This window comes from Vulpes vulpes, chromosome 2, assembly GCF_048418805.1.
Source record: "Vulpes vulpes isolate BD-2025 chromosome 2, VulVul3, whole genome shotgun sequence".
In the NCBI taxonomy this organism is placed as follows: Eukaryota; Metazoa; Chordata; class Mammalia; order Carnivora; family Canidae; genus Vulpes; species Vulpes vulpes.
Window position 1 is genome coordinate 43,325,968 of NC_132781.1, and position 18,807 is coordinate 43,344,774.

Here is an 18,807-nt window from a genome sequence, read left to right on the forward strand (position 1 = left end):
GAGAGTTTTTGTCAGGAATGAATTGAACTTTGTCAAATGCTTTTTTTTTTTCTGCCTCTACTGAAATCATATGATTATACTTCTTATTTTTAAAGATTTTATTTATTTATTCATGAGAGACACACAGAGATAGGCAGAGATACAGGCAGAGGGAGAAGTGGGCTCCCTGCAGGGAGCCCGATGCAGGACTGGATCTCAGGACCCTGGGATCACTCGCTGAGCCAAAGGCAGATACTCAACCACTGAGCCACCCAGGCGTCCTCCCACCTAAGATTTTTCATTATACTTTTTGCCAAATCTGACACAGTCTAGTGGCCCAGGATATAGTCTTCCAGTTTGATCATCTCACAGGCACTGTCAATCACCTGTTTGTGAACCTCTTGCCACTGTTCCTTATCTGTATTAGTGCCAAAGTCCGGGCACAGATTTTTCTGGGAGACGCTAGCAACATTTACTCCATACAGGTACACTGAGTCTCCGTGCTCCCCAAGTACCCACCGATGACAGTTTAATGGGTGAACTCACAGCTTTTCCCCCATTAAGTAACAGAACTGGAATCAATCCAGATTGCAACCAGTTCCAATAACATAGTATTTTGGGAAAGCTGCTTATTTTCCAAGCCATGTAAGTCAAGATATCCACTGGATTGGAAACAAGTGACTTGCAGTTTAGGCTGTATTTTACAATATTAGGAATGATGGATTTAAAGATGTTCCATTTATGCTGGACAAAGTTAAGATGGCTTTCTCTCTGTTGCTGACATGTCCCTAGCTGTGATGAAATAACCAGCTTGGAGCTTGCAGTCATGTTGTAGTAGACAGAGACAGAGACAATTTTTGGTGTTATAAGAAGGCTGCCATTTTGGAGAGCCATCATGTCTCCCTTCAGTTTGTTTTCCATGACATCAACCAGAACAAGTTCATCTGCCAAGTCCTTCATTAAGAGACTGGTCATGCCATAGGCCATGCCAACAGAACCAACCCTAACAACTGTAATCTTATCCTGGGGGGGGTATAGTCTTCCTTAAAGAGATGCAGAATCAGCTGATCCTTGAGAATTGCCATATTGGATTTAGAACCATATAGAATGGGGAGTACATGTCTGTCTGGTTGGTAGGCTGGCAGGTAGTGTTGGATTTAGTCTTGGTGGCAGCAGCTTTGGTACCCCATAATATGTGATTTAGAATTGTGTTGATTACTTTTCAAATATTGAGGAATACTCCTAATTTAATTTCTGATTCTGTGTGGTCAGAGAATAAACTATAATTCTTTCTATTTGTTGAGACTTGTTTTATGGCCCAGTGTATGGTCTGGTTTGGTTAATGTTCCATAAGCACTTGAGAAGAATGTGTATTCTTTGTTAGATGGAGTGCTTTATAAATGTGAATTAGGTCAAGTTATTCTGAGTGTTAAGTTCCTATGTATGTATTAATTTCTTATACCTGTTTGTTCAATTACAGAATTTGTTGAAATGTCAACTCTAATTATTTGTCTTTTTCTTTTCAGTTTTGTCAGTTTTTCTTTATGTATTTTGAAGTTTTATTAGGTACATACCGATTTATTTTATTATTATTATTTTTAATCTTTATCTATTTATGATAGTCACAGAGAGAGAGAGAGAGAGGCAGAGACATAGGCAGAGGGAGAAGCAGGCTGCATGCACCGGGAGCCCGACGTGGGATTCGATCCTGGGTCCCCAGGATCGCGCCCTGGGCCAAAGGCAGGCGCTAAACCGCTGCGCCACCCAGGGATCCCTACATACAGATTTAGAATTGTATATTCTTTTATTTTTAAAAAAATTTTAAAGCATTTTATATTTTTGGGAGAGAGAGAGAGCACGAGCAGGGGAGAGGGGCAGAGAAGGGAGGGAGATGGAGAAGCAGACTCCCTGCTGAGCAGGGAGCCTGATGTGGGGCTTGATTCCAGGATCCCAGGATCCCAGGATCATGATCTGAGCTGACGGCAGACACTTAATCAACTGAGCCAACCAGGTGGTCAGGATTGTTGTATATTCTTGCACTGTCCTTTCTTGTTATGAAATAATCCCTTTTTATCTTTGTTGACATTTCATCATTCTTTGAACAATTGTGTTAAAATATACATAACATAAAACGAACCATTTTAAAGTGTACAGTTCAGTGGCATTAAGTGCACTTACTCTTAACAATTGCACAATTGTTGCCATAATTCGTCTCTACAACTTTTTTATCATCTAAAACAGAATCTGTGTATTCATTTAAGAATAGCTTCCATCCTACCCCCACCTTCCCCGGACCTGGGTAACCTCTGCTCTTTCTGTCTCTATGAATTTGCCTTTTCCAGGTAGCTAAATATAAGTGGAGTCGTACAATATTTGTCTTTTTGTGTCTGGCTCATTTCACTTAGCATAATGTTTCCATGGCTCATTTGTGTAGTTGTGTATCTTAGAACTTCATTCCTTTTTAAAAGATTGAAAACTACTCCATTGTATGTGTATGTACCTGTGTATATATATATATATTTATGTATATATCACATATTCATTTGTTCGTTCATCTAATTTTTTTAAAGATTTATTTGTTAGAGACACAGTGGGGGAAGGGGCAGAGGGAGAGACAATCTCAAGCAGAGCGAGGAGCCCAAAGTGGGGCTCAGTCTCACGACCCTGAGATCATGACCTGAACTAAAATTAAGAGTCAGATGCCCAACCAACTGAGCCACCCAGGCACCCCTGTTTATTCATCTATTGATAGACTTTGGGTTGTTTCTACCTTTTGGCTATTGTGAATATTGCTGCTATGAATAGCAATATACAAATATCTCTTTGAGGCCTTGCTTTCAGTTTGTACTCCAGTATTCTGAACCTTAGTGTTTGCATGGTATATCTTGTTCTGTCCTTTACTTTTAACCTATTTTGTCTTTATGTATTTTTTTCTTTTTCTTTTCTTTTAAGTAAACCCTACACTCAGTGTAGGGCTTGAGCTCACGACTCCCATAATCAAAAGTTGCATCCTCTACTGACTGAGCCAGCCTATTTTTATCTTTATTTTTTATTTATTTATTTTTATTATTATTATTTTTTCTATTTTTGTCTTTATGTTTAAAGTGAGTTTCATGTTGACAACTGTTTTTTGACAGCTTTTTAAAAATTCCCTATTTGGGGGCATCTGGGTAGCTTATTTGGTTAAGCATCTGACTTCGGCTCAGGTCATGATCCCAGGGACCTGGGATGGAGTTCCACATCAGCTCCCTGCTCAGCAGTGAGACTGCTTCTTCCTCTCCTTCTGTCTGCTGCTCACCATGTTTGTGTGTGTGCGCTCTCTCTCTCTCTCTCAAATAAAATCTTTAAAAATAAATAATTCCCTATCTTGCTTTTTTTATTCATTCTATTTGCCTTTTATTTGGAGTGTTCTGAGACCATTTACATTTAATGAAAATAACAATATGGTTGGGTTTATATATGCTTTTTGCTGTTGTTTGTTTCTGTTTGTCCCATCTTTTGGTGGTTCTTTTTGTCCTTTGTTTTCCTTTTTTAAAATTTTTTTATTTTAAATATTTTATTTATTCATGAGAGAGACACAGAGAGAGGCAGAGACACAGGCAGAGGGAGAAGCACGCTCCATGTGGGGAGCTGGACGTGGGACTCGATCCCAGGTCTCCAGGATCTCGCCCTGGGCTGAAGGTGGCGCTAAACCACTGAGCCACCCAGGCTGCCCTGTCCTTTGTTTTCCTACCTTTGTTTGCATTGAGTATATTTATTTAGCTTTATCTCCACTATTGGTATAATATGGCATTTTTTTTCTTAAAGTGGTTGTTTAGGGTTACATTAGGCTGCTTTCACTTACTGCATTTCATGTTCAGATAATGCTGTCACTTCACATATATGAACCTTACGATGACATTCTTTTTTCATCTCTAATCCTTTGTGCAATCATTGTCACATGTTGTTTCTGGTTACATATGTTAAAAGCTCCACTTACATTATTGTTATTTTTTTGCTTTAAACAGCTCCTTGAATTTTTTTTTTAAAGATTTTATTTATTGGGCAGCCCGGGTGGCTCAGCAGTTTAGCGCCGCCTTCAGCCCAGGGTATGATCCTGGAGACCCAGGATCGAGTCCCGTGTTGGGCTTCCTGCATGGAGCCTGCTTCTCCCTCTGCCTGTGTCTCTGTCTCTCTGTCTCTCATGAATAAATAAATAAAATCTTTAAAAAAAAAGATTTTATTTATTTATTCACGAGTGACACAGAGAGAGAGAGAGAGGCAGAGACACAGGCAGAGGGAGAATCAGGCCCCATGCAGGGAACCTGATGTGTAGGACTTCATCCCAGGACTCCAGGATCACTCCCTGGCTCCTTGAGTTTTAAAGATAATTAAAATGTCTTCTCGGGCGCCTTGATGGGTCATTTGGTTTGGTGTCTAACTCTTAATTTCAGATCAGGTCATGATTCAGGGTCCTGGAACTGAACCCCATGTCAGCGGGCTCCCTGCTCAGGAGGGACTCTGCTGGTCTCTTTCTTCCTCTGCTCATCCCCCTGCTCATGTGCCCACTCTTTCCCTCCCTCCATCTCACACTCTTTGTCTCCATCTCTCAAATAAATAAATCTTTAAAAAAGTCTTTTATATTTTTGCCATATATTTACTGTTTCTATTGCTCTTCATCCTTTTGTGTAGATCCCAGATTCTGTTCATTATTCTTACACTTGAAGAACTTAATTTAACATTTCTGATTTTTTTGTAAGATTTTATTTATTAAAGCATTCACGTGTGTATGAATGAGCACAAGCAGGGGGAGTGGCAGGCAGAGGGAGTAGAAGAAGCAGACTCTGTGGTGAGCAGAGAGCCCGACCTGGGACTCCATCCTAGACCGTGGGATCATGACCTGAACCCAAGGCAGATGCTTAACCAACTGAGTCACCCAGGTGCCCTCTTTAATATTTCTGATAGTACACATCTGCTGTTAATGAATTCTCATAGATTTTGCTTGATAATTCGTTATTTCACCTTAATTGAAAGAAACCCTTTTGTTTGATGTCATTGTAGATTCACATGCAATTATGAGAAATAATGCAGAGAGATCTTCTACTCTTTACCTAGTTTCCCCCAGTGGTAACATCTCGGGTAAACTATAGTATAATATCACAAGTAAGAAATTTACATTGATACAGTTCACTTGACCTTATTCAGATTTCACCAGTTTTGCCTACACTCCTTTGTGTGTGAGTTTGTATACTTAGTTCTGTGTAGGTTTATCACATGTGTGGATTCATGTGACAGCTATTACAGTTGATACAGAATAGTTCCATCTACCCTTGTCATAGCTACCTCTCTCCCTTTATGCACCCCATACCCTGGAAATCACTTACGTTTTTCATCTCTACAATTTTGACATTTAGGGAATGTATGGAATTATACAGTGTATAATTTTTGAAATAAGCTTTTTTTTTCACTTACCAGTGGTTTATTCTTATTGCAAAGTGGTGGTTTATGGTATGCACGTACTATATTTTATTTAACTGTTTACTGACTGAACGATATTTGGGTGTTTCCCAGTTTTTGCTCTTACAAATGAAGTATAGACATACAAAATTTTGTGTGAACATAAGTTTTGCTTATCTGGGATAGATATCCAAGAGTTCAGTTGTTGGGTCATATACCACACACATGTTTAGTTTTATAAGAAACTGCCATACTTTTCTAGAGTGTCTGTAACTGTTTACAGTTTTACCAATGAGGGGAGCCTGGGTATCTCAGTCGGACGACTCTTGGTTGTAGCCCAGATCATGGTTGTGGGATCGAGCTCCATGTTGGGCTCCATACTGTGCATGGAGTCTTGCTTGAGATTCTCCCTTTCCTTTTTCTCCTCCCTCCCCTTTCCTTTTGCTCCCCTCCCCAGTGTGTGCCCTCTCTCTCAAAAATAAAGAAATTAAAACCCTTACATTTCTACTAATGATATGGAAGTAATCTTGTTTCTTCATATCTTCACTAGCATTTTTTTTAGTTGTAGGAAATATACTACATAGCATAACTTTTTTCATTTTAGCCACTTTTAAGTGTATGGTGGTGGCATTAAGTACATTTGTATTGTTGTGTAGCCTTCTCTACCATTTATTCCAACTGTTTATCTTCTCCAGCTGAAATTCTGTATCAATTAAACACTTACTCTTCATTTCCTCCTCTCCTAGCTGCTGAGAATTATATAATATTTGAAAGGAATCATACAATATTTGGCCTTTTGTGACTAGCTTCTTTCATAGCATTTGGTGTTATAATTTGTTTTTTATTTTAGCTATTCTGATAGGTGTGAAGAATCACCCTTAATTTTAAAGTATATTTTTAGGGACGTCTGGGTGGCTCAGTGGTTGAGTGTCTGCCTTTGGCTCAGAGCATGGTCCCAGGTCTTGGGATCCAGTCCCACGTCTGGCTCCCCATGAGGAGCTTGCATCTCCCTCTGTTGGTGTCTCTGCCTCTCTCTGTGTCTCTCATGAATAAATAAATAAATTTTTTTAAAAAGTAAAGTATATTTCTACCATATATGATGTTCTAGATTGATAGTTTTTTTAGTACATGAAAGATGTCCTTCCATTATGTTTTTTGACTTGCACAATTTCAGATGAGATTTGTGGTCATTCTTTCTTTTGTATCTCTGTAGGAAATATGTCTCTTTTTTTCTGACTAGTCTTAGGACTTATTATTATTATTATTATTATTGGTTTTTCAGTAAGTTGACCCTGATGTACCTTTGTCTTGATTTGAAGTTATCCTGGAGGTGTTGAGTTTCTTTTTTTAAATTAAAAAAGTTTTTTTTTTTTTTAAGATTTGCACTTATTTATTCGTGAAAGAGAGAGAGAGAGAGGCAGAGACACAAGCAGAGGGAGAAACAGGCTCCATGCAGGGACCCTGATGTGGGACTCAATCCTGGGACTCCAGGATCATGCCCTGGGCTGAAGGCAGGTGCTAAACTGCTGAGCCACCCAGAGATCCCCCAAGTGTTGAGTTTCTTGAATCTGTGGGATTAATAGTTTCCATCAAAATTAAATTTTTGGTCATTATTTCTTGTAATAATTTTTTTAGTTCACCCTTTCATGTGGTACTCCAATTGTACGTGTATTAGACCCTTTAATATTGCCCCACAGTCACTGATCCTACACATTTTTTTGTCTATGCTATTTTATGGTTCTTATTTTCATGTCTCCATATTAATGAATCTTTTAAAAATGTATGTTTTCTGCATTGTCACATATGCTGTTAGTCCCATCTAGTACATTTTAAATTTCTGAATTGTATTTTTCATCTTTTGAAGTTCCATTTTATTCTTGTTTTTTTCCTTTCTCTTTTCTTTCCTCATTATGTATGTTCTTATTTAAATACTTGCAGATATTTAGAATAACTCATTTAATGCTCTTTTTTGCTAATTTCTCTTTCATTCTGAGGTCTATTTTTGTTGACCAATTTTTCTGCTGGTTATGGTAACATTTCCCGGGATTTTTGGTATGTCTTTTTTTCTTCAATTTGCATTTTTAAAAGATTTTATTTTTAAGTAATCTTTACTCCCTATGAGGGGCTTGAACTTACAACTTTGAGATCAAGAACTGAGCCAGCCAGGCACCCCTACATTTTTTTTTTTTTAATGTGGAATGCTTCATGAATTTTCATGTCATCCTTGCACAGGAGCCATGTTGATCTTCTCTGTATCATTGTAATTTTAGTATAGGTGCTGCTGGAGCCAGCGCTTTTTGGTATGTGTTTTAATTTTTGATTGAGTGTAGTATGTTGTCACTTTTTTTTTAATGCTGATTTTTTGGTCTGTTTATATAGAATGTTACACTTCATTTTGATGGGCAGTTAAGTTACTTGTGGATCATCTTAATCCCTTTAGAGACGTTTTGATGCTTCATTAAGGTAATTTAGAGTAGTCTTTATTCTAGGGCTAATTTAGTTTTACTATTAAGTTATAACCTTTTGGGTCTCTACTGAGTGCCCTAAGTCTTCAACAAGGACTCTCCACTGTAGTTTAGTTGGAACTCAGACATCTTCCAGCCTGTGTAATGTCTGGGAGTTTAGTTCCCTACTAGTTGTTCCTTGCCTGGCCTTATTGAGTTTTCACCCTATGCATGTACAACTTAGTATTCAGGAAAATACCGGAAGACATCCCCTAACAGTTTTGGAATTCTTTGTGTAGAAAGTCCACTTTCTCTATTTTATTTGGCTTGGCCCTCCTAAACTCTGATCTTTGTCTTCTTAGCTCAGAGATTGCTACGCTTTACTTGGAATCCCTTTGCCTATGCTACATTCTGGAAAGTGTTTCTGTGTAGAAAGCCAGTAACCACCATAGAACTTGGCTTGTTTCAGTTCTCTCAGAAATTATGGTCATGTGTTGCTTCTTGTTCATTGTCGAAAAAGGAATTTTATATTTTTCCAGTTTTTTAGGTTTTGTGACAGGAAAATATATCCTGTCCCAGTTATTCTATCATTGTTCAGAAGCAGAAGTTGATTCCAAATTTGCATACACCAAGTCGCAAAAACAATTTGATTGGTTTAAATTTTATCAAAATATTATAGCCAATATTGTGATACTATCCTGTTGTTGTTTTTGTTGTTGTTTTTTAAAGTTTTCTTAATTTAAATAGTCTCTACACCCAACTTGTGGCTTTAACTTACCCAAGCTCGAACCAAGAGTCAGGTGCTCCTTTGATTGAGACAGCCAGGTGCCCCTGGTGATACTAAATCTTTTTTTTTTTTTTAGATTTTATTTACGGGATACCTGGGTGGCTCAGTTCATTGAGCATCTGCCTTTGGCTGGGGTTGTGATCCCAAAATGCTGGGATCAAGTCCCCGCTGAGTGGGGAGCCTGATGTGGGGGCTCATTCCCAGACCCTGGGATCATGACCTGAGTAGAAGGTGGGCGCTTAACCAGCTAAGCTACTGAGGCACTCCTAATGTTAATGTATGTATGTATGTATGTATGTATGTATTTATTTGAGTTCAGTTTGCCAACTTATAGCATAACACGCAGTGCTCATCCTGCCAAGTGCCCCCCTCAGTGCCCATCACCCAGTCACCCCAACCCCCTGCCCACTTCCCCTTCCACTACCCATTGTTCATTTCCCAGAGTTAGGTGTCTCTCATGTTTTGTCACCCTGACTGATATTTTCACTCATTTTCTCTCCTTTCCTTTTATTCCCTTTCACTAATTTTTATATTCCCTAAATGAATGAGACCATATAATGTTTGTCCTTTTCCGATTGACTTATTTTACTCAGCACAATACCCTCCAGGTCCCTCCACGTCGAAGTAGATAGTGGGTATTTGTTGTTTCTAATGGCTGAGTAATATTCTGTTAATGTTTTGTTTGTTTGTTTTTGTTTTTTTGTTAATGTTTTAAATAAAGTGATATATTTGTTGAAATTATGAAGTTAATATTGATATAAAACTATTACATAAATTATTTGACTATATTCAAATTTATCCAGATTTTTCCATTGATGTCCTTTTTCCTATTCCAGGATTCAATTCAGGATATTACCTTGCCTTTAGTATAAATTTAGATTTTTAATTCTAGTTCTGTTAAGTAAGCATGACCTTCGGCAACCACATAACCTTTTAGGCTCTCGTCCATAATGTAAATATTGACTTAAAGGATGTCTAAGATACCTTTTTATAATTCTAATGTTCTAAGTCTGTCACACAATATGCTCAGTTTTTATTTTGAAAGATATTTTAAGATCTAATCAATATGCCAGATCTTGTTAAAAAACATTCAATTTTTATCTTGTAACTTAAGTATTAAAGGAAAACTATATATTGACATTTGGGAAAACTCATGAGCTTTTTTCTTCTATTTGAGCAAAAAAAATGACAAAAAGGCAGAATTTGTTGTGTTTTGACTAATTTTCTCTGCAAATATTAGTTCACAAATTGCCTATTCAGCTGTGTTTTGATTGAAAGTAAAACATGTATTGTTAAATTGTTCTTTTTGGGAATTTTTTTTAAAAGATTTTATTTATTTATTCATGAGAGACAGAGAGAGGCAGAGACACAGGCAGAGGGAGAAGCAGACTGCACGCAGGGAGCCCAACATGGGACTCGATCCCAGGTCTCCAGGATCATGCCCTGGTCTGAAGGCAGCACTGAACTGCTGAGCCCCCCCCACGGGCTGCCCTCTTTCTGGGAATATTAGGAAGGATACAAAGCTTAGAAATGTAACTTAAAAGTGGATCTTACTATAGTGGAATATATGATGGAAATAATTGAGAACAGATACGTCCTAAATAATCCAAATAGTTTATATTTTGTTGCTTATTATAAGTGCTTCTCAGGTTTGGGCATAATTTGATATAGGTTAAATTGTTTATATTTTAAATTGTTGCCCCCTTTCAGAAACTTCCAAACGAGGTTATGGAGAATATCCTATTGGAAGTAATCTCCAGACAGTTGTATTTTATCCCTCAGATTCTCTCCTATTTAGAAATATTGAATATAATCTCTACTGATAGTCTTAGCTTACACATAATTGACTCTGATTCAATAGTAGGTTCAATTAAATGACTTCATTTCTTTTAAGGACCTTGAAATGTAATGTTTCACCATAGTATTATTCATTTTCTTAAATTTATATTTAGTAATTATGTTAATTCATTATTTAATCTAGCAACTTTCAACTTTTGGTTTACAAAAAGACGTTTATGGAAAATTGTAAGATAATTGGTTTGATGAGAGGCCAGAGGTATATTTTAAAAACACTAGGCAGTTTTTATGCAGGTGGCTGTAGACCACACTTTGAAAAAACATAATTGTACATAAAATTTTTTTATGTACTGTCATAATTCTTGTATTAAAACCATGTTTTTCATTGTTTATCTGATTTCTATATTCACTCTGACATTTCTTGAATGCCTACTATCAGAGTCATTGTGTTAGGTACATCAGATTCAAAAATTAATAAGATAGCCTCTGCCATTAAGGAACTCACTTAGTAGTAGGATAAGATAGATCAGTAAACACTTCAGAACAGTGAGATAAGTGTTAATTGAGTATAAGCAAACCTTACGGAAGCATCACACACACACACACATATAAAAGCAGTTAACTGTGCCTGGAAGAATTGGGCTGGGAAAAGTTTCCCAGTGGAGTTGATAACCAGAAAATGAAGAGAGGAGTTTAGACAACATTAAAAAGTTTCTGGGGGATCCCTGGGTGGCTCAGTGGTTTAGCGCCTGCCTTCCGCCCAGGGTGTGATCCTGGAGACCAGGGATCAAGTCCCACATTGGGCTCCCTGCATGGGGCCTGCTTCTCCCTCTGCCTGTGTCTCTGCCTCTCTCTCTCTCTCTCTCTGTGTCTCTCATGAATAAATAAATAAAATCCTTAAAAAATAAAAAAAAATAAAAAGTTTCTGACAGTGAAGGAAATAATAAAAAACTAAATGACAATCTACTGAACGGGAGAGGATATTTGCAAATGACATTTGATAAAGAGTTACTATCCAAAAATATATATAGAACTGATACAACTCAATATCCAAAAATCAAATAATCCAATTCAAAAATCGGCAGAAGAGGGGCACCTCAGTGGCTCAGTTGGTAGAGCATATGACTTGATCTCATGATCATGAGTTAAAGCTCCAGGTTGGTATAGAGCTTACCAAAACAAAAAAGAGAAAACAAAGTAATGGGCAGCAGACATGAACAAACCTTTCTACAGAGAAGACATACAGATGGCCAACAGACACATGAAAAGATCCTCAATCAACATCACTTATTATTGGGAAAATGCAAATCAAAACTACAAAGAGATATCACCTCATACCTGTCAGTATGGCTAAAATAAAAAAGATAAGGAATAACAAGTGTTATCAGGGGTGTGGATTAAAAGGAACCCTCATACACTGTTGTTGGGAATACAAACTGGTGTTGCCTTTGTGGAAAACAGTACGGAGGTTCCTCAAAAAGTTAAAAGTAGAGTGCCTATCTGGCTCAGCCAGAAAAGTATACAACTCTTGATCTCGGGGTCATGAGCTGAATCCCCATGTTGGGTGTATAGGTTACTTAAATAAAACTTAAAAAGTTAAAAATAGATTACCCTATGATCCAGTAATTGCACTACTGGATATTTATCCTCAAAATACGGAAACAATAATTCAGTGGGATACATGCACTTCTGTATTTACTGAAGAATTATTTATAATGGCCAGATTATAGAAGCAACCCTCGTGTCCATTGATAGATGTATGGGTAAAAAAGATGTATGGGTACACACACACACACACACACACACACACACACACACTGGATTATTATTATTCAGCTATAAATGGAATGAAGTCTTACCATTTGCAACAACATACATGGAGTTAGAGAGGATGTTAAGTGAAATTAGAGAAAGACATCTATAGGATACTACTCATGTGGAATGTAAGAAACAAACATGCAAAGGAAAAAAAGTTGAGCTGAAAAACAGACTCTTACCTATAGAGAACAAGTTGATGGTTACCAAAGCAGTCAGTGTGGGGAATAAGGAGGACACTTATCACGATGAGCACCAAATAAGGTATGAAATTGTTAGATTGTTAAATCATTATATTGTCCACCTGAAACTACTATAACACTATATGTTAACTATACTGGAATTAAAATTTTAAAAAAACTTTAAAAAATAAAAAATAAAGAGGAGTTTGGCATGAAATGCTTACTGGTTATCAGCAATATGTTCTCTACACATTTCACTTAACCCTCACAAAATCCCCATGAGATAGATATCAATCATTTCCCGTATTGTAGAGTTGGGAAAGCTGAGGTCAGAGAGATTATCTTGCTTCCCTCTAAATTAAGTGCCAAGATTTAATTTGTGGGCAGGTCCAGTTTTGGGACTTAGATAATATTTTAGAATCTGTGTTTTTAGTTACTGTGTGTTCAAGGCTCTGTGGTAAGAAGAGCATGACAATAAACTGAGAGGCCTGTATCATCAGAGCATATAGGAAGTTGATACTGAGGCTAAAGAATAGATAGGGTCAGATCATACAGTTCCTTAAATGTTATGTTTCAATTGAAACATAACAAATGTTTGTTTCAACTGGAATACAGTGTAAAGGCATTGAACACCTAGAGGGAATCGCATAATCAGATTTGCATTTTGAAAGGTTGTTCTGATTGTAGTAGACCAATTGGATTTGAGAAGGGCCAAGAGTGGATGCAAGGACACCATTTAGGAAGTCGTTAATAGAATAGCCTGAGTGAGCTATGGTAGTAGACAGGATGGAAAAAGGAGGGAATTGTGGAGATGTAGTTAAGTGGGTAAATGAGAAAGATTTAGGAGGACAAATATTTGAGACATGATGATGGATTGGCCTATGAGTGAAAGAAAGGGAGTTGTCAAAAAATAACTTAGAGGTTTCTGGATTTGATACATTAGTTTGCCTCACTTTGTTTTACATAGGACATATAAAATGATTAGTTTAAGTGATTAGATTATGTTAAATTAGAAGTGCCTTTGAGATATTCAAGTGGAGATGTCAAATATAGTTTTATAGTACCTTTGAACTGTCTATGTAGTAAATAAATAGGCTGTCCATAATAACATGGCTGATTGGTAATTTTCAGGGCTTTATCACAATTGTTATCTCTTGAGTTACTGTTAATAGAAAAGGATGTAAATAGAGTTTGGCTTTTAGTTATTAGAGCTAACAAAAGGATGTAAAAAGATTTTCCAATCTAGAAAGCAATTAAGACAAGTATGTTAGGACAGTTCTCCTTTGGAAAATGGCAGAACTAAGAGTATATTATACCCTGGAAAAAGACTAGGGAAAGGGATGCTTGAGTGGCTCAGTGGTTGAGCATCTGTCTTCGGATCAGGTCATGATCCCAGGGTCCTGGAATCGAGTCCTGAGTCCGGCTCCCCACAGGGAGCCTGCTTCTCCCTCTGCCTATATCTCTACCTCTCTCTCTTTTAAGAGTAAATAAATAAAATCTTAAAAGAAAAAGACAAGGGAAAAAGAGGTCCAAAAGGCTAATCTAAATCTGAAATAACAATTTAAGAGTTATCTATGTATCTATCTATTTATTTGAGAGAGAATACACATGTAGGTCAGGGAAAGGGGTAGAAGTGGCGGGGGTGGGGGGGAGAAGGAGAGAGAATTCAAGCAGACTCTGCACTGAGCTGGACTTGGGTTTTGATCTCATGACCTGAGCCAAAACCAAGAGTTGGATGTTTAACCAACTAAGCCACCCAAGTGCCCCTAAGAACAATGTTTTAAATATTGGAGTTAAATATTTCCTTCCATTTGTTAATAAAGGAATTATTCTTGGCTTACCTAAACTACAGTTATCCAAGTTACTATTAGATGTACAATGGGAATAGTTCTATAAAAAGCAAAATGGTTTTTCTTTATTTCTCCATCATGTTCATTCGACGCTACACTGCCAAGTCACCATAACATTACTTTATACATTTGGGCATATTGGATATTATAACTATTGTCTTTATATCCTCTTGAAATACAGAAAATATTATGAATAATATTTCTTTAAATACATTAAAAACCAGTCTCAGATTTTAGTTTGTTTATTGAGCTTAGATCAATAGCTTCCCTTTATCAGAAAATGTTGCCACTATTGAAAGTATTGTGATAACAAGACTAAGCTTTTGATATAGATTGTATATCTTCTAGGTATTATAATATTGGTATTTGTGTTACTGATATTTTTTAAGAGTTTATTTAGAAAATAGTGATTTTATTTTTAAGTAATTTCTACACTGAACATGGGCTCGAACATGGGCTTGAACATGAGATCAAGAGTTGCAGGCGCCACCGACTGAACCAAGCAGCCAGGTGCCTTTGTATTATTTATATTTTTAAGTTCTCTGGAAAAAATAATTTTAGTTATTTTTTATTTTTTTTTAAAGATTTTATTTATTCATGAGAGACACAGAGAAAGGCAAAGACATAGACATAGACAGAGGCAGAAGCAGGCTCCCTGTGGGGAGCCTGATGTGGAACTCAATCCCAGGACCCTGGGATCATGACCTGAGCCAATGGCTCAAAAACTGAGCCATCCAAGTGTCCCAGAAAAAATAGTTTTAAAAGTAATTCATGTATAGATGTAGAACATTTGGAAGATAAAAGCCATCACTGATTTTATCACCTAGAGATATCACTCTAGGTGGTTGGTATTATTTCCTTCTCTGTATTTTAATGTATAGACATTGTATAGCATAATAGTTAAGAATAGAGATTCTAGAATTTTTTTTTGAGATTCTAGAATTAAATCCTTTAGGTTCATATTTTTATTCCACCACTTATTAGCAATGTGGTGGTAGCAAATCACTAAATTTCTCTGAATCTTGAGTTTCAAAATCTGTAACATGGGGATAATAAGAGTAAATACTGTTATTTAGTGTGTGCCAGGTACTTTACTAAAGTGAAAAATCTGAGGCCTTATATCTACCTAAGAACTACTTAATACTACCTTGGGGATCCCTGGGTGGCGCAGCGGTTTGGCGCCTGCCTTTGGCCCAGGGCGCGATCCTGGAGACCCGGGATCGAATCCCACGTCGGGCTCCCGGTGCATGGAGCCTGCTTCTCCCTCTGCCTGTGTCTCTGCCTCTCTCTATCTCTCTGTGACTATCATAAATAAATAAAAATTAAAAAAAAATTAAAAAAAAAATACTACCTTTAAGAGAATAAATTAGGGGGGATGCCCGGGTGGCTCAATTGGTTGAGCATCTGGCTGTTGATACCCACTCAGGACATGAGCTCAGGGTTGTGAGATCAAGCCTTACCTTGGGGGTCTGTGCTCAGTGCGGAGTCAGCTTGTCTCTCTCTCTCTGCTCTTCCCTGCGCTTATGCTTGCTCTCTCTAAAATAAAATCTTAAAAAAAAAATGAATTAGGGGCACCTGGGTGGCACAATCAGTTGGGCAACCAACTCTTGGTTTCAACTCAGGTCCTGATCTCAGTGTTGTGATTAAGCCCCATGTTGGTCTCATTGCTGAGTGAAGAATTTGCTTGAGATTCTCTCCCTTTCCCTCTGCCCTTTCCGCTTGTACTCTTGTGTTCCTTCTTTCTTTCTCTCTCATAAATCAATCTATCTATCTGTCTATCTTAAGAAAAGAGAGAATAGGGTCTCCTGGGTGGCTCAGCTGGTTAAGCATCTGCCTTCAGCTAAGATCATGATCTCAGAGTCCTGAGATCAAGCTGTGTATCAGCCTCCCTGCTCTGCAGGGAGTCTGCTTCTCTCTCTCCCTCTGACTGCAGCTCCTCCTGCTTATGCTCTCTGTAATTCACTCTGTCAAATAAGTAAACCTTTATAAACCAAATAAAGAATAAATTAGACAATGGATGGAATGTACTTAATATCGTGCTTAGGATATAATAAATGTTATTTATATATTTTTTTAAATAGCATTTGTACAATTTATTAAAGCTTTTATTGTGGCCACATTCCCATGCCATTAATATTCTTTGAAACTAGAATTTTTTAAATGGCTTACAGAAATTCATCAAATGGATTCATTTACTCATTTCTCTAGTGATAGACCTTTAGATGGTTTCTAGCTGTTTCGCTCTTCTAAATAATGCTGTTACGAACATATTTGTTACAATTTTTTTTTTTTTTTTTTTTTTTTTTTTTTTTTTTTTTTTAGTTCCTAGAGGTAGAGTTGAATCAAAGGGCAGGAGAGTTTTTATACTAATGTCTAATCTTGCATTGCTTTCCAGAAATGCAAATCAGCGTACATTCTTATTTCTTATAACATTCTTTTTTTTTTTTTTTTTAAAGATTTTATTTATTTATTTGAGAGAGAGCATGTTTGAGAGGGAGCATGAGCTGGGATCAGAGCGAAGGGAAAGGGAGAGAATCTCAAGTAGACCGGGCTGAGTACAGAGCCTGAGTTGGAACTTGATCCCACAGCTCTGGAATCATGACCTGAGCTGAAACCAAGAGTTGATGCTCAACTGACTGAGCCACCCAGGTGCCCCTGTCATACATTCTTATGTATGTACCTTTGAGATCCCTAGATTTGGCCATTAAATCCTTGAAATTTCAATTTCTGAAAAAATCATTTGTTTTCATGTCTGTATTGGTATGATTTTATTGGTGTAGTGTAAGCTAGCTTGAGAATTGCCTATTTTGTTGATTTTTTTTTATTTGCATAAGTTCTTTTTCAATATCCTTTATATTCATATAAACTAGTTTGAAAATATTTTTAGCAATTTGAACTTTGTCTTTTTATTTATTTATTTATTTTTTTTTTTTTGAACTTTGTCTTAATTTTTAGTGGTATTTTGGGAAAACTTCATGTTTTAAAATTTACATAGGTATTAATCTTTTTGTTGTGGTTTATCTTTTTTTTTTAATTTTATATATTTATTTGGGAGAGAGTAGGAGAGTGTGAGAGAGCTCAAGTGGGGTGAGGGGCAGAAGGAGAAGCAGACTCCCTGCTGAGTGGGGCAGGGCATGATCCTGCTTCTGGATAATGACTTGAACTGGAGGCAGAAGCTTAACCAACTGAGCCACCCAGTGCCCCAGTTTTCTTTCTTTTTTTTTTTAAGATTTTATTTATTTTGTTTAATTTCTTTTTTTAAAGATTTTCATTTATTTATTCATGAGACACACACACACACACACACACACACACACACAGAGAGGCAGAGACACAGGCAGAGGGAAAAGCAGGCTCCATACAGGGAGCCAACACGGGACTCGATCCTAGGTCTCCAGGATCACACCCTGGGCTGAAGGCGGCACTAAACTGCTGAGCCACAGGGCTGCCCTATTTATTTTGTTTTAGAGAAAGAGAGTGCTTAAGTGGGGGAGGGACGGGGGAGAGGGAGAGAATCTCAAGCAGACTTTGTGCTGAGCCTACATGGGGCTCGATCCCGGGACCCTGAGATCATGCCTCAGCTGAAACTAAGAGTTGGATGCTTAACCAACTGAGCCACCCAGGCGCCCCCTTATCTTTAGTTTAGTACTTATGACATAAGGAAAATATTAAAATCATTTTTTCTTTTTCTTTTCTTTTCTTTTTTTTTTTAAGATTTATCTATTTATTCATGAGAGACACAGGCAGAGGGATAAGCAGGTTCCATGCAGGGAGCGGGACGTGGGACTTGATCCCGGGTCTCCAGGATCACGACCTGGGCTGAAGGCAGCGCTAAACCACTGAGCCACCCAGGCTCATTTTTCTAGTTTTTATTTCTGATTAAATCATTTTTCTAGTTTTTATTTCTGATTAAATCATCAGTCAACCTCTGGTTAATTTGGCATATGATACATAAGGTATAGGGAATCTGTCTTAGCTTTTTTTGGAGTAGAAAACTTGGAAATGGGAAATAGGTTTTACATTCTAATTCAATTCTAATGAAAGGAAGGAAAGCAGACAAGGACTGAGGAACTGCCTATAAATCTTGAAGAATGCTGTGATGGATTAGTAGTATCTTCCTTTTTTTTTAAAATTTTTTTCTTAGATTTTATTTATTTATTTATTTATTGAGAGAGAGAGAGAATGGCTGGGACACAGAGGGAGAAGCAGGCTCCATGCAGGGAACCCGACGTGGGATTCGATCCTGGAACTCCAGGATCACACCCCAGGCTGCAGGCAGCGCCAAACCGCTGCGCCACCGGGGCTGCCCTTAGTAGTATCTTCACATCATAGCTATGAGGAAGTGTATTGAGAGGATAGTGACAGCATCCTATCTGTAATCTGAAATTTGTTCCAATTTTATTTATTGAATATTCTCTTGGAGATACCACCTTGAAGTGAATTCAAAGTAAAATTGGTTGGACTGTCTTGTTTTGCTCTTTTTCCTTATTATTAGGGTTATGCCAGTGTTAAAACAA

General features: G+C 37.4%; 1 protein-coding gene, 1 non-coding gene and 1 pseudogene across 3 annotated transcripts in view; 1 reads left to right on the plus strand and 2 right to left on the minus strand.

Annotated features, from left to right (window-relative positions):
* TAOK1 (TAO kinase 1) overlaps positions 1-18,807 on the plus strand; it is a 153,771-nt gene that overhangs the window by 20,857 nt on the left and 114,107 nt on the right. The gene's annotated exons all lie outside the window — the stretch shown is intronic.
* LOC112933069 (L-lactate dehydrogenase A chain-like) lies at positions 87-1,089 on the minus strand (annotated as a pseudogene).
* On the minus strand, positions 7,603-7,709 carry LOC112933195 (U6 spliceosomal RNA). The gene has a single exon (XR_003237609.1). It is a non-coding gene; the product is annotated as a U6 spliceosomal RNA (small nuclear RNA).